Source organism: Schistocerca serialis, chromosome 6, assembly GCF_023864345.2.
Source record: "Schistocerca serialis cubense isolate TAMUIC-IGC-003099 chromosome 6, iqSchSeri2.2, whole genome shotgun sequence".
Classification (NCBI taxonomy): Eukaryota; Metazoa; Arthropoda; class Insecta; order Orthoptera; family Acrididae; genus Schistocerca; species Schistocerca serialis.
In genome coordinates, this window is record NC_064643.1 from 447,531,145 (window position 1) to 447,556,915 (window position 25,771).

Below are 25,771 nucleotides of genomic sequence, written 5' to 3' on the forward strand. Positions count from 1 at the left end.
CTAATTGTGTAGCCTCTGCTGTTGCTGTTTTTACAGCTTGGAAAGCAATATCCATTTCGTCTGTCCACTGCACCCTATTATTTGGATTCGGTGCACCCTTCAAAAGCTCATACTGTTGGTCTGTTACCAGAGCGTGATTGCGTATGAATCGCTGATAAAAATTAATGATGCCTAGAAAACGAGGTAGCCCCCCTAACTGTAATGGAATAAGAATACTTACTTGGCTATGGCTTCCGCCTTATCTTTAGGAGGTTAGGTGCTATGGACCTCTGTTGCCCAAAGGTAAACTTTGCAGGGTTAATAATTAGTAATAATGTCAGAACATCAGAGGACCATAAGGTTGGATTGTAATGTCTGGGCAATGGAGAACGAAATTCGGCGGTTAGAAGACACTTTTCGCAAACTGCAACTCATCATGAATAATCAGACAAGGTTTAACGATACACAAGGAAAATATAAGTGGTTGCAATCAGCTTTTACACAATTACGAGACACTTACGCCAAACTACAGAGTTAGTTCTGTGAGTCCGATGAAAAAGGGATTGGATTGAACTCGGAGGCCGAAACCGTTTCCCACGTCGTGCACTTAGAGGGTAGAAAGTTTAAATATTTTTAAATAAATCGATGTTCATATTACTGCCAATTTTCAGTGAAAATTCGGAGACTGGATTTTCCTTGCAAGGGAGGAATAGTGACAGACGAACTGTAGCAGCAGAAATTCTACGGAACTGTTTTACCCAATGTACATCTATGTACATTAATATGATTTGTTCACAGATGCACGATCGTTTGTACCACATCAAGACCCTATCACCGCTCAACCTGGTCTTCCCATTTTCAGGTATTAAATTTGTGTATTGATGACAGGTATTTCATACATGTGGAGAGGAATTGAGGACACGAGTGACTAAAAAGTAACCAAAGCGTGTGAAAATCACGCCGCCTGTCTGATGTAATGCAATCGAATCGAGTATGGGAAGGAGTAATATCAAAGAACCAAGTGTTGCACGGGTATCTCACGTAAACATTCATTGCTACCTCAACTCGTCCGGAGTTTTCACTATTTGAGCCGTTTTTATCTATATCAAAGTAGTAAATATTTGGCAGGACTTAAGACTGGACTAATTTTTGTTTAATGGTTTGACTTGGAAATATTTTTATAATTTTTTTCGTTTCTATTAGGCGGGAGAGAGATTTCCAGCAAGCTGCAACAGTTTGTTCTTCACAGTTTAAATATTCAGCCAATATTATGTCAAGGACTTTTACAGTTTTTGAGGTAGTAACTGGATACCGTTGAGAAGTAGTGGAGGGACTGTTTCACGAAAACGTTCGCTGATCAGCTTTCGATGAGGTATGAGGATGACCTCTGACTTCTTACAGTATAGTTTAAGGCGCAGGTTTTCTACCCGTCATGACAGAGAACAAAGATCATCCTTCATGCCTGTTACAGCAGCAGCAATATATCGGCATATAAGTAGTAGTTACAAGAGTGATGCGCAGATGAAACATCATCGACATACAACCAGAGAAACAGTGGACTGACGTCAGAACTCTGAGGTACTGCAGAGAGCACTTCTTTCCATGATGATTTCTCCCACCTACAGATGGCTCGATGGTATCTGTTTTGAGACAGCTGTCGATCCACGCATTGCACTGTTTGAGAAATTCAGCTCTTTCATTTCGATAAGTAATACATCGAAATCAACCATATCGAAAGTCCTACCGAAATCAAGCAGTGACATAATATTGGCTTCACGTCTGTCCACGGCGTGTTTCATGTCGTCAGTCCCTTTAATCCATACAGCTGATGTGCTAATCTGTTTTCGGAAGCTTGTTGGTGTTTATCGTGGATTTTACTAGTTTTGAGGAAATCTGTGATATAGTCACGCACAACGTTTTCCAAGACTTAACATACTGCGGGAAATACGCTAATCGGTCTATAGTCACCTGTCGAATTTGGCTTACCATTCTTGTATATTGGTTGGATCAAGCACTCTTCCATTTAGTAGTATACGTACCACTAACAAGAGAGAGATTTACAAGGTCTGGGAGAAGTGGAAAAATAGTAGTGACAACGTTTTTAGTCATGCCTATACTCATTCCATCATTACCTGTTGTTTCAGAAGAAATTTGCATGACTGCTTTTGGTACTGTGTACGTAGAAACATGTTTCAAGAAAAATAAAAAATGAATCCATCGAGAATGTTTTATCTTGTGTCTGACAATTTATAGCAACTTGAGATCTGACTGGTGTTGAGAAAAATCGTTTAATTTGTCCGTTGAGGCTTGCAAAGCGGATCAGACTGTGCCTTTCCTATGTCGAAGCTGCGCACGGAACAGCTGAATAGTCCTTTTGTAGAGTATCATGTTTAACTTGTTTTAAAATTATTTAGTTTATTAGGTAAGATTTTTCCTTGTGGTCTGCACAGAGTACGTTAAGAATATCACACCATGAGCAGAAATTCCTGGAACAGGTTTCATTGACGCGAATTACTTTATCTGTCCTCTGTAGCTATTAGATCTACGAGGGTGTAACTGTTGAATCCAAAGTTATAATACTTATATCGTTAGAGCGGAAATGTTTCCTTCATTTCTCTGCAGTGAGAGATTTTAATCGCAGATCTAGCTTTGTGTCCCTGGTAACAATTATATGCTCTTACTGTGACATTAGAGAGAACCAGGCTGATTGAAATGATGATAAAGCGCCGATTTTGAATGGGTTATAGATTATTTCAATTAATTTCTGATCAGATCATTAACTTCGAAAAACAAGAATTATGGTGTTTTTCATCATATGCGTCCAATGTATTTAGTATCTTATTTTACATCAAAGCGATCATTCGCACCCACACTGCCGTCCCCTGTGAGTTACGTTATCTTTAGAAGCGTATAACGTATGGAACGTACAGAGTCGGAAGAGTTGATTGATTTGAGTAAACTCTCCGAGAGAAGAATAACTCGAAAGAATAACAGGTCTCTGCACAGCATCTGTATCGTAACATCTTTATTACTTTAGCATCTTTCAAATCAATGTTGTTGTTACTTACGTGAAGCTGGGCCACGTTTTATAAATACTGAGCATGTGTGCTGCCATAAAACGTGCTGTGCTGTGTGTTCGAAGACTCCAACAGCACTCGCACAGTGAACGTGCCAAGGTATGGAAATTTTAAAATGTATAACAGAAATACACTTCGAATGCGTCGTACAGAATATAGCCACATTTCAAGTTGTATTAAGACCATTTTATGCATACAGGATGTATCGTAAATAATGGTGTGAATGTATACGGTTGAAAGTACACGACGCTAGAAGCAAAAATGTCTCAACAAAAATGGACTCCAAAATCCATACCTTAAGAGCTATAAACAGTTCTTCGTCTTCGCCACTGTGAAACAAATCTTCCCTACTGCAAAGTCTCTCTTCTTTCCATATTCTGAGAGGTGGCAGTATGGAAAAAAAAAGTCCGTTTAACATGGGCTCTATAGCGCATATCTTAATAGCTATGAGCACTTGTTCAATAGAAAAGATGTGTTTCACAACAGGGATGTTCAATAAGTTCTCACGAAGACATAAAACGACGGTTTACTACGTTAACATTAATTACAAAGAAAACTAGTAATTTCACTTACTTTACTTGACAGCCACGTCTTGTGCATGGACTATTCCAGGGTTGCATATGCCGCCGGAAGTAATCCTTGTTTCCCGTAACCCGAATACACTCCATATATGTCTCCGAGGAATACTGGGAGAGTCTCAAAAGAATGAAGTTTCCTACGCAACCGCAAATTGTGGAATTACGTGCAGTGGAAGAGGTACGGTTCGCCCTTGTCTTCCGGTCGGCCCTCTCTTTTAATCGACAATTTGACATATTTCCGCAAACGCTCTGCTTTCTGGGTGTGTACAGATAGAACGTCCGAAGAGACAAATTCCACAGAACGAATTACAAATTCACGCTGGAATCCTTCTTTCCCCAAGGTGTTGTAGGATTTAAAGCCGTCTGTTATAACTGAGAAGATGATTTGCTTTACGAGAGATCCTAAAGTTTTCTTGCCCCTCGAATATACTCGATACATGAAGCACTTTCGGGATTCTCTTTTAGTGCCTCCAAAGATTCATATGTGTTCAATTTCGTTTTTTAATAGTCGTCCTTTCTGGTATTTCCGAGTGGCTATATGCGATTCGTCTATTTCAACTACCTTGTTTTGTACGCAGGTAGGAACACTGTCACTCGTGGCTATCACATAGCAGGCTTCTCGACAGAACCCGTACTGTAGGGAAAGACTGATATTGCAATGATAAAAACTTCAAGCATTTCATATGTGTAAACTAGCCAGGAAGGAACATAAATCTTTTTTTCTTTCAGTTGACTTGTGAAGAAACAGAATTATATAACAGTGACAAGGTGAGGTGAAAGAAACAAAATATTTACAGTTTCCTTCGTGTAGATGAACTACACACAGGAGCTAAACAGAATAAAACAAATACCAGTCGTCAGTGGTTACGATACCTATACGATAGAGAAACTGAACCAACAAATATGTAAACGGGAAAGGAATGAACAGGCACATACACACGAGACCTTACACAACAAACAAACAATGACCACATGCTAGACACAAAAGAACAACAACACACACGCAAAAGTAAACGGCACATACGATCAATCAAAAAATTATTCACAACCCTTATATCCGATAATATGTTAAGAAAGTTACTGCGTAAATGCGATGGATGGTTTATGGAGATGGTACTATGTTGAATGCAATAAAAAGAGTGAGTTCGAGAGAGAACTGAGTTCAGACAAGTCAGCAAGCGGTGTTAAGGTACAGGAGACCGTTAGTCTGAAGTAAATGAATGAATTAGGATCATATCTACAGAAAAGTATTATCACAACATTGTCTATGAAAGAAAGAGCGGGTAAACGTACTGAATTATCGACTTAATATCACACACTTACGTGTGAATGCATAGAAATATGATCAAATTGATACAATGAAGAATTCTAGAGGTAAAAAGGGAAGTTTGGTTTCGGAACAAGTAACTGTACCACTAAAGTAATTATGAATACTCGCATAAACAGAAGAAGAAAGAGAATGTCTTCCTGACGCAGGACAAACTTTCAGAAACATAAGACCGAGTGAGTTATTCAAAACCCTGAATTGAGTGAATACAAAATTTAGAGACAAAAGTGTAATCTGGCATATGTATCCGAAAGAGGGAGGAATAATAATACTAGAAGATCCCGAAAGAAACAATGGTATTATGAAGGACGTCAAAGAGGGTTTCATTTTGTCTCCACTGTATGAGGAAAAAGGCATGAGGGGACTGAAGAAAATTTCAGAACAGTATTAATTGTACGCCTAAAGGATACTAATGTTAAGATTCACTGATGATGTAGTCATCCTGCCCTTCATTAAAGATTACATTCAGAGATTAGTGAATGAAATGGTCAGTCTGCTTATAATAGACTTCGGTAAAAGACAAACAAATAAAAGATGAGTATTATTAAGACTGACAGAAAGTACACTGTTGTATGCGACTGAAAGTAACTTCCGCATGCTGTGTCACTCCCAAGTAACAAAGCTCACGGGATCTAAGTCGGAGGAAGCGGCATGCCAGTCTATTAGCTGAACATCCTCTCATTGCAGAATCTTCTCCACCTGCGCTGCTCGATGCAATGGCATTTTACCATACATAAAACTGAAGTTAGACCGAATGCGCCCCTGAAGAGACGCACATGGGATACGAGTACAGTCTCACAATAAGGGTGATCAGCGAGTGTATCGCGTTAAAAATTTATGCCTCTTCACGTCATAAAACCTGGACCACCAAAGAAATCATGTTCCACATTTCACCTGTGTGCTTTAAGATTCCCACTTCTCGTCATATGAGGATACGTCCATCATTATCTAATATGATCGCTATAGTGGTCCAGATGTTATGATAATGTAGAAGTGGCTTTTGTAGGTTCAGCTGAAAACATTCTTCTCTTCAGAAGTGCAGAAGTCCATCGATCGATAAATAAGTAAGCCGCTTTCGGAAGTGACTCTACATGTATCATTTAATATGTTCAGTGTGTCTAGCACACAAGTTCTTTCACTTGGAATTTTGCACTAGTACAACTGCTATGGTTTGTGATTTGAAAAAAGAAAAGTTTGTTTTGTTGTTTAAAAAGGTACAGCTGTCATCAGTCCGAAGGTTGGTTCGACCACCACAGCGGTTTACTAGCCATGGTCCTAATGGAGGTGGTATGCCATTGAACTGACTTAACGCTACTAGTTATACAGTTTAACATGGTTTCCGAACTACGACACCACTCTGGATTTGTCACGTCAACAAACACTGCCAGAGGTGAAAGAAGTTATAAGTGACAGATTGAAAGACTAGGATAGATCGGGGATCGAACGCTAATTTTACAGAACTGAAAATTATTATTGAGACTGTATCTGTCTGTAGTTGTAATTTTTACGCATAAGAACTCTAATAGCGAGAATACAAACTACACATTTACCTGTTCATTTTATTAGAGGTGTGTGCGTTGCATATGCGGTTTCTTTATTGCTACAATTTTTGTCTGTCTTGTAACAGAGGAAACTGTAATTATTATTAGAGTTTATTTCGTATAGTTAAACCTTGTCCTGTGGCATCGAAGTTCCTCGTGGCAGCTTCCCTGGATAAAATCTTGTTTTTCAGACCGCGTGAAATCGAACTCGAGCTTTCGAAGATGAGCTCCATCTTCTCCGCCATGAGGTGACTGCCGGGAGCGACGTCTGCTTCCTTTATAGTGGCGTACAAGCTGGAGGTTGGTCGGATGACTTCGCTTCGAATTCTAACTTCTGGTGGCTGTGACGTCGCCTGGAGGTCGGGTTTCGCATGCGCAAATGCAAGACTTGGGTAATGTTGTGGTAAGCCTCCTCTACGCCCCCGGTCTGCGACTGAGGGGCGGACTGATCGGAGACAGCCTGGAGCAACACCTATCCGTTTAAGAGTTCCAGTTTTTGGTTGTATTTCTTTGAAGGTACTCCGTCTCAAGTGCTCGTCTCCAGGCTCCACTCAGATCATAATCTCCGTTTCCGTTAAAACTTTTACCGCACACGTGGAATTCTACCCCTTCTTTTATTACGGAATCACAGAACGTCGTTGCATGGAAGAAGACCTCCGTTTGCCCAATGTGACCTTGTGCCATTCCGTAAGTCTTGTGTTCCGCTAGCGCTGATTGCTCCAGGTTTCTGTACTTGCTGTGGCGTCTTTTTTCAGTGTAGCAGCTGGTTACTGTACGGACTGTCTGCACAACGTAATTGTCACCACAATTCGAATGGCGCACGTTAGACATCAGGTATTCTCAAATCTAAACTGTCTTTCACTGGACGCAGCATTTCCTTAATTTTCGCCGGCCGCTATGGCCGAGCGGTTCTAGGCGCTTCAGTCCGGAACCGCGCTGCTGCTACGGGTCGCAGGCTCGAATCCTGCCTCAGGCATGGATGTGTGTGATGTCCTTAGGTTAGTTAGGTTTAAGTAGCTCTATGTCCAGGGGACTGACGACCTCAGGTATTAAGTCCCGTAGTGCTCAGAGCCATTTGAACCATTTTGAACGTTAATTTTCCGCGGAGATCGGAGGACTGGTCTAACATCATATCTACGTAATATATGCTCAATTTTCTTTTTGAGGTCGTTCCGTAGATTTGAAGAACTGCTATGGGTCTGTCTCCTTAAGTTGGCTGGATGGTTTGCACCTACGTTTACCAGCAAATGCAGCTCTAATTTGATGCTGTTCGTATTCGTTTTTCCAGAACACATTCTTAAGACGTCTAGTTTCTAACCCATACAACTATTATCTGAAACTGTGTGCGTTCTGTATAATGAAGTGCTCACGACATAACGCTTTTCAGCTGGATGGTAGAAAGTGGCACATTTAAATAAGGATCCATGTGAGTCGGTTTTCTGTCCACAGAGCGACCCAATCGTCCATTCAATTTGTGCTCCAGCAAGAAGTCCAAAACCAGTAACCTGCGTTCCTTTTCCACCTCCATAACAACACTGGTGTTCGGATATATCGAATTCATGTGGTCCAAGAAATGATGCAAGGCAGCCATTCATTGACGCCAGTATGGAAACGTCTCATCCACATATTTAGAAGGTGTAGCAAAAAGGTATGGTCAAATTTTCAGAAAACGTTCCTCAAACGTAGAGAAAAAAATATTTTATATGGGCATGGCTCCAGACACACTTTCTTCCTATGTTAGATCTCAGTTTCTACAGCTCTTCAACATATTATTCATTTATTTTGCATTCAAGCTTCACCCGTGAACAGCACATTTACATTTGCACTAAAGGGGGTTATGACACTTTGTTGAATGAATCGAAGAGTGCCCGTGCAGGAAAATCAGCGGCTGATAGTGTGTGCACACGCTGTATCTGGTACAGGTACAACAAGTTGTCATGCAGCACTCTCCAGATAGTCAAGTGGCCCAAGTTACTTGTTGCAGCTACTTTGCTTGTCTACTCTGACACTAGGTTTGTTGTGAGCTGCATGAAGAAGTTCCTCTGCCAGGTGAGGCATCCTCGTCCTTCTAGGCCTCCACCAGTCGCGAGCAGTACGCTTATACGTCACATGCCCGTAAGACGACGATTAGTAGCTTAAACAGTCCTCCTGTCGGACGCTGTCCGTCTAAAAATCTCCCCCGACACGAACACTGAGCGCCACGGCCACTACCTTCTTCTAATCCGTACAGCAAATAGGCATCTGCAACTCCGTGTTTGAATACACTTCCATGGATCTGTACCGAAAATCAAGTTCGTGATGAGCAATTGAAACGTCCCCTTAGAAAAATTAAGAATGACTGTGCTGGAAAAACTCTTACGTTATTTGATTTTCAAACAGCTGAGCAAAACTGAACGCACTCAGACATTTCTCCCTTTACTTGTTCTGATCATCACTAAACTGACACACAATATTTTTAGCGCAACGCAATCTGACTTTCAATAATCCCCACAAAAGAATGGCCCTGACTAACAATAATCTATACCTTTCATGAATCACTTATCTCACAAAAATCTTCGTTACTCGAACTACTGCAATACAGCGAGCGCCAATACTGCCAGCTAAATAAAAGATTCTAACTACTGAGGGCACTAACTACTGATAGGCATAGTTAGCAAATGAAAGATTTTGATAGAGAACAAACAATGCATTTACCTTAATAGTGTTGAAAATCATAATATATATAGGAGTTCATAACATCCATTCTCACAAATATCAAAACTCTGCCATCTCTCTCCCCACATCCACCACTGCTGGCGGCTCACCTCCAACTGCGCAACGCTACACGCTGTTCACATCCAACTGTCCAGCACTACACAAGCGAATATTCCAACAATGCCAACCAGCCACAGACTGCACACAGCAGTCAGTGATTTTCATATAGAGCGTTACGTGGCGTTACCAACATGGAAACCTAAACAGCCTACTTACACAATAAACACTTGATGCTACGTGCTTGGACAGTACGTGATGAACATTAAACTATTGATATTAAATGCGTGATGCTCGTAAAGCAATCAGGTTAGTCGCATGTTAACCACAAGCAATCAAGTGAGTAACGTATAAAGATTACTTTCGTTCAAACGGAACTACAAACGCTTGCAGTGAACCTACAGATTACAACTTACTGTACATTCTAACCAAACGTAGCCGACATGGTATGTTAAGCATTTCATGTAACAAAACGTTTCACGTAATGCTCGTTCGTTCTGTTTCTGTGCGTGTCCCATGAGTAATGTGATTATGAAGAGAAATAGAAAATGAGCTCTAACATGGAAATAAAACGTTTCCAGGTCCTTTTCCATATAACATATTTTGTTCCTCTGTGTGTGAGGAACATTTCCTGAAATTTTAGTCATGCTCTTTTCTTACACCCTGCATAAAAAGAAGTTAAGCAGAGAGGAGCAGAATGTAATGCCCGTTCTTCAAAAGCTTCCATGAAGAAGATTTCAATAGCTGGTAAATGGAAATGCCGTGTGGCTACGGCCTCCTATCGGGTAGACCGTTCGCCTGATACATGTCTTTCGAGGTGACGCCACTTCGACGACTTGTGTGTCGATGGGGATGAAATGATAATGATAAGGACAACACAGCAAAAAAATGGTTAAAATGGCTCTGAGCACTATGGGACTTAACTTCTGAGGTCATCAGTTCCCTAGAACTTAGAACTACTTAAACCTAACTAACCTAAGGACATCACACACATCCACGCCCGAGGCAGGATTCGAACCTGCGACCGTAGCGGTCGCGCGGTTCCAGACTGTAGCGCCTCGGTCACACTGGCCGGCTAAGGAAAACACAAGACCCCGTCCCTGAGCGAAGAAAATCCCCGACCAAGCCAGGAATCTAACCAGGTCAGTTAGATACGGCATCTCAATTACTGGTGATAACAGAGAACTCGTAGCCCTACCATCGCTCATTTCGTAATATTTTCCACTGTACAGAAATCTCAAGTCGACTGACGTGGCCTGAACACCGAGAAGGTTTTATACGAACGTTGTCCTAAATTTGTTTCCTTTCACAGCTGTGCTTCCTTTAAGTCTCGTGCATCTGTTAAGCCATCTGCTTCGGAAGTGTTAAGATCGCGGCGCGGAGCGAAGGAGCGTCCCCCAACGCGCAGGACGCAGGCAGCCCTTTCTGCCCTTTGGCATCCTGCGGTTCCTCCTCACGTCCGGCGTCTCGCGAAGCCTCACAAAAGAAGGGCGCCTCCCTCCTCAACCCGACACCCAGTGTTTGTCCCTTCTGCAACCAATGTGGACAAACAGCTACACACGTCCACCGTCTCCAATACGGCATCGAGAACGATGTACTCCTTTTCTATTTGTTAGTAAAAAGATAAAACTAAATCATAGAAACGCCACGTAACTGAGTACATAGTTGTGCAAGGTGGGCAAATTTCGACCTAGCACAATGATGACTCTGATATCACTCAAAATGTGTTTTTATCATGTTTGTACATGTGCGATAATGGTCTGGGAAATAGTTTTGTTTGTTCGGCTTTTTACAATCGTTGTATTACACTACCACTCATTAATTTCAGTACACTCTGGTATTTCAGATTTACAACACAAATTAAACTTTACTTCTCACAAAATGAAATTATATTAACTTCCACATACAGGGTGGTCCATTGATCGTGACCGGGCCAAATATCTCATGAAATAAGCGTCAAGCGAAAACTACAAAGAACGAAACTTGTCTAGCTTGAAGGGGGAAACCAGATGGCGCTGTGGTTGGCCTGCTAGATGGCTCTGCCATAGGTCAAACGGATATCAACTGCGTTTTTTTTTAAAATAGGAACCCTCATTTTTATTACATTTTCGTGTAGTACGTAAAGAAATATGAATGTTTTAGTTGGACCTCTTTTTTCGCTTTGTGATAAATGGCGCTGTAATAGTCACAAACATATGGCTCGCAATTTTAGGCGAACAGTTGGTAACAGCTAGGTTTTTTAAATTAAAATACAGAACGTAGGTACGTTTGAACATTTTATTTCGGTTGTTCCAATGTGATACATGTACCTTTGTGAACTTATCATTTCTGAGAACGCATGTTGTTACAGCGCGATTACTTGTAAATACCACATTAATGCAATAAATGCTCAAAATGATGTCCGTCATCATACGTGTAACGACATTCCTCTCAACAGCGAGTAGTTCGCCTTCTGTAATATTCGCACATGCATTGACAATGCGCTGACGCATGTTGTCAGGCGTTGTCGGTGGATCACTATAGCAAATATCCTTCAACTTTCCCCACAGAAAGAAATCCGGGGACGTTGGATCCGGTGAACGTGCTTCGACGACCAATTCAATACCGCTTCAACCGCACAGCGAGCTATGTGCCGGACATCCATCATGTTGGAAGCACATCGCTATTCTGTGATGCAGTGAAACATCTTGTAGTAACATCTGTAGAACATTACGTAGGAAATCAGCATACATTTAGATTGCCATCGATAAAATGGGAGCCAATTAACCTTCCTCGCATAATGCAGCACCATACATTAACCCGCCAAGGTCGCTGATGTTCCACTTGTCGCAGCCATCGTGGATTTTCCGTTGCCCAATAGTGCATATTATGCCGGTATACGTTACCGCTGTTGGTGAACGACGCTTCGTCGCTAAATAGAACGCGTGTAAAAAATCTGTCATCGCTCCGTAATTTCTCTTGCTCCCAATGGCAGAACTGTACACGACGTTTAAACTCGTCGCCATGCAATTCCTGGTGCATAGAAATACGGTACGGTGCAATCGATGTTGATGTAGCATTCTCAACACCGACGTTTTTGAGATTCCAGATTCTCGTGCAATTTGTCTGCTACTGATGTGCGGATTAGCCGCAAGAGCAACTAAAACACCTACTTGGGAATCATAATTTGTTGCAGGTCGTGGTTGACATTTCACATGTAGCTGAACACTTCCTGTTCCCGTAAATAACGTAACTATCCGGCGAGCGGTCCGGACACTTGGATGATGTCGTCCAGGATAACGAGCAGCATACATAGCACACTCCCATTGGGCATTTTGATCACAATAGCCATACATCAACACGATATCGATCTTTTCCGCAATTGGTAAACAGTCCATTTTTAACACGGGTAATGTATCACGAAGCAAATACCGTCCGCACTGGCGGAATGTTACGTGATACCACGTATTTACACGTTTGTGACTATTAGAGCGCCATCTATCACAAAGCGAAAAAAGTGGCCCAACTGAAACATTCATATTTCTTTACATACTACACGAATATGTAATAAAAATGGGAGTTCCTACTTTTAAAAAAACGCAGTTAATATCCGTTTGACCTATGGCAGCGCCATCCATCTGGCCAACCATAGCGCCATCTGGTTTCCCCCTTCAAGCTAGACGAGTTTCGTTCTTTGTAGTTTTTCGTTTGATGCTGATTTCGTGAGACATTTGGCCCAGTCACTATTAATGGACCACCCTGTATATAATACATCACAATCATTATATTTTACTTTCATCAAAGTATCCTCCTTTGGATTTAATGAATGCCTCACAAACTCGAGGCATGCGGTCAATCAGTTTTTGTAAAGTATCGTGAATCTATATGATTCCACACATCCTTAACAATATTCCAGAGATGTTCATTGCTGGGTATATTAACTTCTCTGATACGTCTGTCCACTTCATCCCAGACAATTTCAGTGAGATTACAATTGGGGCTTTGGGCCGGCCACACCATATCATTCAGTACTTTCTGTTTTTCCTTTGATGCATTGTAGTTCGTACAGTATGCCGACCGATGTTTTGGGTCATTATCCTGTTGTAAGGTGAACATTTTCCCTATTAAGCGCAATCCACTTCGTATTGCATGATACTGAAGTATGCGGTGGTACTGCTTCTGATCCATCGATCCTTCTATTTTCACAATGTTGCCAACTCTGTCTCCGGTAAAATATCCCCAAACCGTAATAGAATCTCCACCGTGTTTAACTGTAGGCAGAACACACTGCTGGGCTACCCTTTCCCCTATAAATCGGCGAACAAATATTCTCCTTCTGGTTCCAAAAATCTCGAACCTCGATTCATCGGTGAATAACACCTTCGTCCACCCTTCCGATGTCCAATGACGATGTTTTCTAGCCCATTCAAGTCTCTTCTGTTTATTTATGGGCCTTAGAGGGGTTTTTCTTTCTGTGACATATCGCTTCAAGCCGGCTTCAGTCAGTCTTCTTTTTACTGTTGCAACAGATATTATTGTCATGTTCACTTCTACCAAATCTGCACGAATTTGCGGCGCTGTTTTGAATCTGTTTCTATTACTGGTAATTCCGATATATTTATCGTCACTTTTAGTTGTTTTTGGAGGTATTCCTGGTCGTGGTATGTCCTTATTGCTACCTGTTGCCTTCCGGCGGTGAAGAGTGTATTGCACTCCCCCTGTAGACACACTACACTGTTTCGCAATTTGGCTAAGTGTTACAATTGTAGCACGTTATTCTATGGATATCTCCACTCGTGGAGCCATACTATCGATGTGCACAATTCAATGTCACGAAGGAACTGACGTGCAGGAACCACATGTTATGTATCGTAGCAATGCTTGCCGTTCCCTGCGGACATCACTACAGGGAACAACACAGGTGCACCAAATGCGGAGTCGGTCGGCAAGAAGATAAACAAACATATCAGATTAGTACGTAACGGTTATGTACACAACATTGTTTGTAGGATACTATTGTATCTCGATGACCACAAACAAAAATCATGACATGTGTACAACTGTTGTACTATTCCTTTTCTTCCTCAACCGTACCCACGGTATTACACCTTTTGTACGGAGAACTAGATGTCATTTATTGGGTGTATTGAAATTAACGAGCGGTAGTGTATGTGTGTGCATAAACTGAAATATCATGTCATACTCATTTTTTCGTAGAATTTACGTAAAGCAAATTCATCCAAAGTTGGTGAAGATTTACAAGAAGGGCTTTACTTCATGATAAATGAGTAAGATGTGAACAGATGAATTCAAATGTGCCGTTACCTCTCTTGAAGTAGAGCCACATGAAGGGCATCTCAGAGTTGTTCAAATGGTTCAAATGGCTCTGAGTACTATGGGACTCAACTTCTTAGGTCATCAGTCCCCTAGAACTTAGAACTACTTAAACCTAACTAACCTAAGAACATCACACACATCCATGCCCGAGGCAGGATTCGAACCTGCGACCGTAGTGGTCTCGCGGTTTCATGTCAGAATTGTAATCGCAGATAAAAACATCGAGAAGTGCAAAATATGGTATCGGATAAAATAAATGATGACATACGTATCTAAAGCGTAATAATAACAATTACTATTATTATTATTATTATTATTATTATTATTATTACATTGTAGAGCCAAAGAAACTGGTACACCTGCATAATATCGTGCAGGGCCCCCGCGAGCATGCAGACGTGCCGCAACACGACTTGGCATGGACTCGACTAATGTCTGAAATGGTGATGGAGGAAATTGACACCATGAATCCTGCGGGACTGTCCATAAATCTGTAAGAGCACGAGGGGATGAAGATCTTTTCTGAATAGCACGTTGGAAGGAATCCCAGATATGCTCAATAATGTTCATGTCTGGGGAGTCTGGTGGCCAGTGGAAGTGTTTAAACTCAGAAGAGTGTTGCTAGAGCCACTCTGCAGCAATTCTGGACGTGTGGGGTGTCACATTGTCCTTCTGGAATAGCCCAAGTCCGTCGGAATGCACAATGGACATGAATGGATGCAAGTGGTCAGAAAGGATGCTTAGTAGATGTCACCTGTCAGAGTCGTATCTAGACGTATCAGGGGTCCCATATCACTCCAACTGCACACATCCCCCACCACTAAAGAGCCTCCACCAGCTTGAAAAGTCTCCTACTGACATGCAGGGTCCATGGATTCGTGAGGTTGTCTCCACACCTTTGCACGTCCATCCGCTCGATCCAATTTGGAGACGAGGCGTAAAGCTCTGTGTCGTGCAGTCATCAAGGGTACAAGAGTGGGCCTTCGGCTCCGAAAACTCATATCGATGATGTTTCATTGAATGGTTCGCACGCTGACACTTGTTGATGGCCTAGCACTGAAATCTGCAGCAATTTTTGGAAGAGTTGCACTTCCCTCACGTTGAACGATTCTCGTAGTTGATTCCGTTCTTGCAGGACGTTTTCCCGGCCGCAGCGATGTCGGAGATTTGATATTTTACCGGATTTCTGATATTTACGGTACATTCGTGAAATGGTCGACGGGGAAATCCCCATTTGATCGCTACCTCGGAGATGCTGTGTCCCATAGCTCGTGCACCGACTATAACACCACGTTCAAATCCACTTAAATCTTGATAAGCTGCCATTGTAACAGCAGTAACCGCCAGCGGACAAGCCTTACATCAACATGTCGTGCGGCCACAACAGCGATAACGCTATAAGCTATGAACACAGAGTGATCGAATGACATTACAGTCATCATGGCTGCAAATGTACGAGGTACACATATCGACAATAACAATGAGCACTGTATCTCCTGGGTAGACAGAGAGGATTGGAGAAAAGGGATAAAGAGAAAGGGTCTTTGCTAGGGACACTGATATACCAAGAAAAGTCAATGGCAGGCTTAGGACGGAATGTGTGGTCATAAAGGTGAGATGCTTCCCTCCCTCCACCCACCCTCTGGAAAACTACTGAAGAGTAGTGCACAATTAGAGCCCATAAGATGACGAGAGGCCTTTAGCGTCACATCGCCTCATGTCAGGGGCAGGCCGAGTTGAAGGGGAAAGCTGTACAAAACTCGGAGGCGGAACACTACAAACAGAGAGTAAGAAAGAGTGTAAAGGGAAGTCAGTGAAATCAGAGGAGTCAGAGAGACAGAGAGAAGCAGAAGAGCAGCCAGGCAGAGCTAGTCGGAAGTAGTTGCAGTAGTGTCAGCAAATTTGATGAAATCATAAGCAAACAGCTGGGAAATTCCGTGTGTCGTCTAGTAGGTGCGGACTCAGTTAATACTGACAGACTCATTTCAAAGCAAACGGATCGTTGCTAGCCAGTCGGCGTCTTTGTACTAAGACTTGGCCTCTTCGTGGATACAACTCCTTCAAGGCAAGCATAGCAAGAGCTGAACATGTATAGTGAATAAATTTAGAAGTTGCAAAACATTTCGAGTTGAGGTTATTCCAAATCACTTTCCAATCCTTACCTTTGTAATAAGGAATTTGACATTATAGCTAAGTCAAGACTCCCTCTCATATAGACCAACCGGATAATTTCCTTCTCACGAACCCTCAGGTAATACTCACGCTTAAGACGCGATATTTGAACACTCTACGATTTGTGGCATTTTCCGTAAGACGTACCAAACTCTCTGCGAGGTACCATTATTTTCATCCTGAACCAACAATCACTGACGGTTTACATATTACCCATGAATTTCGAATACAAGGGCAGTTCTCAAACTGTGAAAGAGCTATCGATTGTAAAAAACACAGTAAAGCAGTACTGTAAATGCTGCCAGACGCGTTTGGAGCAGAGGAGGCTTTTGGCTAACTTCCAATGTGATGTGGCCCTACACACGCCGGTCAAAGGATGCACAAATTTTGTACGAACATATTTTTAATTCCCATGGGTAAAGCTAATTATTATGACAACTGTGCCCAAGCATAACTACTCGAAAAGCTGGGCTCATTGGAAACACTCATGTAATATTATGTTTTCTCCTCCAGCGCTAGTGGATAATGAAGATCATATACAGGATATTATATTTGGCAGTTGGTGCCAAGGTGTTTTGCAGCAGGATGTGAACAGGAACGTAAGATCTTTCAGTAAAAGAAACTGAACTAGAAATATTTTGTGTAGGCTGTGCTGGGCAGCTTGCAAGAAAATTAAGAATTACGTTGCACCATACACAGCTGTATTACCTTACTTTTATTGAAGATAATTCATTTCGGTCCAGAATCAGGCCATATTCGGGTCTCAAAAAAGAAATTCACATATTAAATGTCAAGTTGCCATCCCAAATACAATTTACAGAAGTTTTCTTTATTATTGTTAACTGTCTATGCTTAACGGTTTTGGCTTGACCGTATCAGAGACGGTTTTGTCTATGCTGTACTCCTACTTTGAACTGATGATAAATTAGTAGTAATGGAACTTACGTAAATTGCACTTGGCATTGCAACCAGACAATGCATAGCTGAACGGCTGTCTGAGACCGGATGATGGACTCATTCTGGACCGGAAAAGATAGTCTTAAATAAAAATGAGGTAGTGCAGCTGTGTATTGTACAGTACAATTCTTAAACTGGAGTGCATTGTGCTTGGACGTAATTGGCTGCACTACGCGCCACACTTCCGTATTACATACAAGCCAATATATCAAGAATGGATATAGATGTTGGTTATTTCCCAGTTTGAAATACAATTTCGGTATGTTAGCTACATTTCATATGCGTCAACGTATGACCTAAGGAGAACCAAACACAATTTCCACGTAATGTTTTTATCACTGCAACGTCTTAAAATTTCGTGCTATGAGTTTCCTGCAGTAACTGTGACGAATAACGAAAAGAAATGCCGTCCATTATTGAGCATCTGCAGGCTGATTTTTTCACCTAATAGTTTTGCTAAAACCGAATGAAAAGTATTTTATAGCAGACAGAATGTCCGCTCGAGTGCTTCACAGATAATTCGTATTGCGTCAGTGGCCACACGTGATGTCATGCTCAGTGTATTCTAGTTCAAATGGTTCAAATGGCTCTGAGCACTATGTGACGTAACATCTATGGTCATCAATCCCCTAGAACTTAGAACTACTTAAACCTAACTAACCTAAAGACATCACACAACACCCGGTCATCACGAGGCAGAGAAAATCCCTGACCCCGCCGGGAATCGAACCCGGAAACCCGGCCAGTCCTGAGACTGGTTTGATGCAGCTCTCCATACCACTCTATCTTGTGCAAGCTTCTTCATCTCCCAGTACCTACTGCAGCCTACATCCTTCTGAATCTGCTTAGTGTATTCATCTCTTGGTCTCCCTCTACGATTTTTACCCTCCACGCTGCCCTCCAGTACTAAATTGGTGATCGCTTGATACCTCAGAACATGTCCTACCAACCGATCCCTTCTTCTAATCAATTTGTGCCACAAACTCCTCTTCTCCCCTATTCTATTCAATACCTCGACATTAGTTATGTGATCTACCCATCTAATCTTCAACATTCTTCTGTAGCACCACATTTCGAAAGCTTCTATTCTCTTCTAGTCCAAACTATTTATCGTCCATGTTTCACTTCCATACGTGGCTCCACTCCATACAAATACTTCCAGAAACGACTTCCTGACACTTAAATCAATACTCGATGTTAACAAATTTCTCTTCTTCAGAAACGCTTTCCTTGTCATTGCCAGTCTACATTTTATATCCTCTCTACTTCGACCATCATCAGTTAGTTTGCTCCCCAAATAACAAAACTCCTTTACTACTTTAAGTGTCTCATTTCCTAATCCAATTCCCTCAGCATCACCCAACTTAATTCGACTACATTCCATTATCCAAGTTTTGCTTTTGTTGATGTTCATCTTATACCCTACTTTCAAGACACTGTCCATTCCGTTCAACTGCTCTTCCAAGTCCTTTGCTGTCTCTGACAGATTTACGATGTCATCGGCGAACCTCAAAGTTTTTATTTCGTCTCCATGGATTTTAATGCCTACTCTAAACTTTTCTTTTGTTTCCTTTACTGCTTGCTCAATATACAGATTGAATAACATCGGGGAGATGCTACAACCCTGTCTCACTCCCTTCCCAACCACTGCTTCCCTTTCATGCCCCTCGACCCTTATAACTGCCATCTGTTTTCTGTACAAATTGTAAATAGCCTTTCGCTTCCTGTATTTTACCCCTGCCACCTTCAGAGTTTGAAAGAGAGTATTCCAGTCAACATTGTCAAAAGCTTTCTCTAAGTCTACAAATACTAGGAATGTAGGTTTGCCTTTCCTTAGTCTATTTTCTAAGATACATCGCCCTTGAGGATGTTAAAAAAAATTGTCGCCATCAGCCTCGTAATATGCAAGCAATTCCGCACAGATAGTCCTTCGTTGCTCTTTATGGTCTTCCTTTTGGCGACGAGTGACCTAGTGGGCACACACCTTTGAGTACCCCAACTGTTGGACGAGTATGTCAGCACATCCAATAGAGTGAGGTGTTTCACTGTGACCCGCTGATCACCTCGAATGAGAGTGGCCGCACGTTCCAACATTGCAGGAGTCCAGACGTGTGCGACAGGCCGACATGTGGGAGTTCGGACAGTTTTGCGTGACCTTGTTGCAGTGATGACAGACACCTCGCCCAGCGACTCACCGAGCTTTTGTTGACATTATGCAAGCGCCTATTAATGTCTGCGATGCTCTTGTTTTCCACTGAAAGAAACTCAATGACAACTCTGCGCTTGGTGCGCCTTTCCGTCACAGACCCGTTTTGAAGACACTTACAGCTCCGCCACCTTTCGGAACTGATGGTACTGTAGATGCTGAAGCAGAAATATTCCACGATGTTCCACAAGTTCCGAATTTTTCGACCGAAACTGACCGAGGAAAAAAATCCATCATCTTCAGGTACCTGTATCCAAGATGAACTTGAAGATGGTGGATTCTATCATCGAAACCAGTTGCATTTAAATAAAACTAACACACGCAGCTGATGGTGTTAGTGCTGCTACACATTAATGCAAAATCTTCTCCACTAAGTGTATCCAGGAACAGGATGCTGCCCTGTTCACAGACGATTCTTGATGAAGACTGCAGAGTAAAGCTCGATTTCCCTTGACAGAACGAAATGGGACGTAAGGGAACAGGATGGAACAGAATGCCTAAACACTGCACAGTGCTTTTCAGATCGTCAGTGGGACAGAAGAAAATGTCAACAGCAAGATTCGTCAGGATAAAATTTTTGACTTCGATGTTGATGATTGGGAGGTGTCGTTGTCTGCTATCATCAGAACTTAATCTATTCTCACGGAGCTTATAGCAGTGGTTTTCATGTTTTTGTGTCTCTTTATACTGTATTTTATTACGTGTTTTTGCAAAATCTTGAATATGTTGTATGACAACTTGGGTATTTCTTCCATCAGTGTTCTTCGACGAAAGAAGCCAGATATCTGGAACAAAGAAAAAGCCAACGATGTGTATATATAAGAACATAAAATGATGGAACAGTTTCCTTAAATAACCTTGTTTTGACAGAGAAAAGTCAGCTCTATTGAACGAGAAACATAGTATAGTTTTTGAAAAAACACAATAGTTAAAGTAAAATGTCTCAGCTTGTTTAATGTGTTCGTATATATTTTCTCTAGCAATAAACGTCGAAGCTTTGAAAGTTTTTGGACCATACTTATCATTTTATTGCACTTCTTACCACTTTCTCATGAAAACTTTGTCAAGAACATCTGTTATGAAATTTGCTTTGTCTATTAATAAACTAGATCATAACTAGTTATTTAATTCTGATACTATATTCCGACTTAGACGTCAGAAACTCACTTTCGGCATTTGATAATGAGCTAAGCAAAGTTACTGTGTTCACTTTCCAACTTTCCATCTAGTGTAAATTCTGTGGCTCGACCTTAATTATTTTCGCTTGTTTTTTGCTGGCACGTCCTGTGGAAACACTATAAGCGAAACGTTATTGTAGACACTAGCCGATTTGATGATTTCGTAAGTATATTTGGAGTAGCATCATGCTACGAGCGCGGACGCTACTGCGTGTGTTTGATGTGGGTACCATGACATTTATCATCTATTAGGTGGATAACAGCCTAGAGGACGAATACCTCCAACATGGGCACAATGCGTCTAGAATGGCCATCTCAGACCCCGATTGAAGATGCGCTGTACCGACCGGAGACTGCAACACTAACAGTGGCACTACGGACTGCAAGAGACCTCTGATGCAACACATCCACTTGTATGAGATTTTCACTCTGCAGCGGAGTGTGCTCTGATATGAAACTTCCTGGCAGATCAAAACTGTGTGCCCGACCGAGACTCGAACTCGGACTGTATCAGCCAGACATTTCACGCAGGAGTTGCAGGTGAACATGTAAACTTCAGGTGCAGGCCGCAAACACAATTTCCACTCACCTTGCGTCTTCTATAGCTGTGTCTCTCGCGCATAAGATACAACACGGTCATGGGTGAGTTGATAGCACTCACCTATACTGTACTGAGGATCGCTTACAGGTTTTATGGGTTTCTTGGCTATTGGTACTATATTTGCAAGTATTTTTAAGGGTGCCATGATACTTTTATTTATCACAGTAACTATCCTGGTGGAATCTGTACCACTCGTAACCACAAATACTTTGAAAATAATGACACACACAGTTGAAACTGAATATAGCACACTCTCGCATCATGTACGTCTTTCTCCATGCAGATTCACCCACAGACTGACGCCACGACATAGTATCAAGCCGTTCTGTGGTCTCTGTCCTCGAATAGGAGCCAATCAGATGCCAGGACGTGCTTTAGATAGCCAATGAGAGACGAGGAAACGTATTTCTCATACTTTCACGTCATCGACACGCATCCAGTGCATTATCACGACACAATGACTATCGCCGAACTGAGTTCATCCCATACTGCAGATTATTCCAGTTCCCGTGTACCGCATTATTTGCCTATAATAGTTGTCTCCCAATAAACGAACATTGTGTTTCTGGTTTAGTAGAGGTCAGCATAGGACCAATTACAACTTATCTCGCAGTGCGAGATCTTAGTGAATACGTAAAGTGTCACCTTTGACCCACTGTCTAAATTTTGCATCCCCACCAGTGTTTCAGAAGTCATGTTTTTGCCAAGGCATCTATAAGTGCACACCTGGTCGATGTGCCTCGTATTTTGTAGATCTCAAAGGTACCTTATCATATGGATTTTAGAGTAGAATGTTATTTGATATGGTGTCCAAAATCTCCCATCTGATTTTTGAAAGCATTACTATCACGTAATTTCAAAATGGTTCAAATGGCTTTAAGCACTATGGAACTTAACATCTGAGGTCATCAGTCTTAGACTTAGAACTACTTCAACCTAACTAACGTAAGGACACCACACACATCCATGCCCGAGGCAGCATTCGAACCTGCGACCGTAGCAGCAGCGCGGTTCCGGACTGAAGCGCCTAGAACCGCTCGGCCACAGCGGCCGGCTTCACATAATTTAAGAATGAAGTATCGATCTGTTAGTTTAATGTCTCATAGTTCTAAGATTACACAGGACAGGAAGATGAGTTGAAGAAATACTGTACGAACAATAAGGCTAAGAATTCTGACGTTGTACTTATTCATCACAAGATTAATTCAAAAGAGCCAGGGTGTATTTATGGTATCTGTGGAGTAACAGAACGACTTCGACACAACACCGCAAAATAAAAAGATGAAAATGCTAAGACAAGCTATGTTAAAGTACAGACGTTTTTAAAGTCTGACGGACACTATGAACGATAGTTAGATCAACGTGTTTGATTGTACGTTCGTGAGACTGATAATTCATTTGAATACCACAACGTAGTCGAATTAGTCAATTCTAAAGTATAAAATTAATTCTGTTAAATAAAAAAGACGCAGTCGTCGTCTTCGTAATACTTACCAAGGTGGCCAAGAGCAACAGCAAGTGATCAGAATATAGTACATAGTAAACAGTCCCACCGGCGCATCACGATTAACTGACGCCTGGTTTCGGATGCCGAGCATCCATTTTCAAGTTTCAAACAGTGACGAAAAAGTAACAGCTTCATCGCTATTTTAGACTTAATGATGGGCGCTCGCCATCCGAAACTGATCGTTAATAGACTGTAAAGTGCAAATCAGACAGTATACTTAGTACTAAAAAAATGGACTATAGGAAAAATTGTTTCATTTAATATAGTCATAAATACTAGGAGGTTTTGTTTGATTTCACTGACAGAGAGCAGGCCACGTAGTCAAACGACATGGGACAATTTTGTTTTTACGTTTAGAGCCGTTTTTCAGTATTTTCGTTAAGTGTTGTCCGTTAGCAAGTCTAGATTTCTAACAAGGCGAAGTCCCTGCATTATAACTGAGTCGTCTGCGAGCACCTTCATAGAGCCAAGATTTTTGGTCCTTAATGTTAATGGAAGGAATTGTTCCAGATCTGGTATCACTCTGGTATCGTAATTTGTACTGGTTCAAATGGTTCAAATGGCTCTGAGCACTATGGGACTTAACTGCTGTGGTCATCAGTCCCCTAGAACTTAGAACTACTTAAACCTAACTAACCTAAGGACATCACACACATCCATGCCCGAGGCAGGATTCGAACCTGCGACCGTGGCGGTCACGCGGTTCCAGACTGTAGCGCCCAGAACCGCACGGCCACTCCGGCCGGCGTAATTTGTACTCTCTGTATCATGATGCAGTGTTGTTTTTAATACAGATTACAGAAAGGCTGGTTTATTTCCATTTCCACTCACTCGAGGCATTAAATCTTCAACTGGCCTGCAGGAAGTAACAGCATATAACTCAGAAAACGCATTCATGTTAACGAGAAACGCGCTGTGCTCGGTTCCAAGTGTTCAGTATATAAAAGGAACATCTGCTGTCATGTAGGAAAAGTCCCTAATGTAATTCCATGGAAGAGAAAAAATCCACATATTGATGAAACATGCTAAAGTGACCGTGCCTCAGGTTAAAAGTTCAGAGCGATGAGAACTGAAGACCCAACAACTCATATAAATGTACCTTATCGCAGAAACTGTATTACAAAATATTCGGCCGCCTTCAGAATCCAAGAGAGAATGCTCATAATTCAGGGCCCCATCGCCATTCTTCTGAAAATATTTTATTCTCTTAATGATGAGACGGTGCACACACATTCCGGAATACGTGTGAGAGTGAGAGAGAATTTTGAAATTCTGTGACGGATGGCCTGCCCGTCAAAAATTTAATTTCAAAGTTATGTTGCGTTCCTGCGTAACGGCACCTCTCTCTCAAAGACCCCCCGACTCTGACTAAATTGCTTTCACGGATTAATTCAGCACGTAGGAGGGAATTTTTCAAAAACATTTATTTCATTATCATACTCAGAGGTATATTGTGTCTTATGAAGAAAGATGAAACTCATTTCCCTTATGGTGATCGCAGATGACCCCCGTTTAATGAAGTAAAAAATTACTGCCACTTTCATATATCTGGTAAGAACATACGAAGTCTAGGAGGAACATACAACGTGGGAGAAACAGGATGTGGGATGTGGAAATTTGCTGGCTTAACTGAGATTTTAGATATTTCATTTTCAACTTTTTTCACTTTATCCTTCTTCCATTTCGTATTCTTATTTTTGCAGGCGTATACGCTCAACGATAGGAAAACAGTTCTCCCTGGTCTTTTGAGGTTGTCTTGATCTTAACCAAAGGGCTTGTCCCTCGCCCTGGTAGTGAACAGCCCTGAAACTGTCACACGAACTCTGCATCAAACTAACAGCGACACTCAGTTATTTGCTGGAGAAATTGGGTGAGTATAGAATGTTTTATAATGAAATTGGACTCTCGTATACCAAATGCATTTTGTGTCGCCTCTATCATGTACCTTTTCAGTCAATATTAATATTTTAACTTTGTGTTCTGCCTTACGGCAGGTCTTGTCATGGGGGGAAGCCTCGTCAGAGAGATCCACGGCATGAGCGTCTAGGGAAGTGATTCCAGTGGTGGTTTCCCGTTACCTTCCACTGATGATGATGAAATGATAATGAGGACAACACAACACCCAGTCCCTGGGCGGAGAAAATCTCCGACCCAACCGTGAATCGAACCCGGGCCCCTTGCCGTGACAAATCGAGGCGCTGACCACTCAGCTATTGGGGCGGACATATTAACATTAATAATCCAAAATTCAGGACTAAGTAAAAACTACCATCGAAGACTTTCAATGATGAAACTTGAAAGTGATGCGGATCAAAAGACTCTATTTGCAGTTTAATTAGATGAAAATGCTATTTATTTAATAAAATGCACAAAATGCACAAATAGTTTGAGATGTTCTCGGTCATTCATAAATAGATTCATTCATTATTTTCACACTCTTTGAATATGGACTACAGTGTTATAGGCAACAGGCCGGTCTCTTCTATTGGGGACAGCTACGTTCAACAGTGACCATTCTTACCGTGGACTGCAATATTTTCTTCATCGCTGTCTGAAATTCGACAGACTGGCCAGTTTCGCC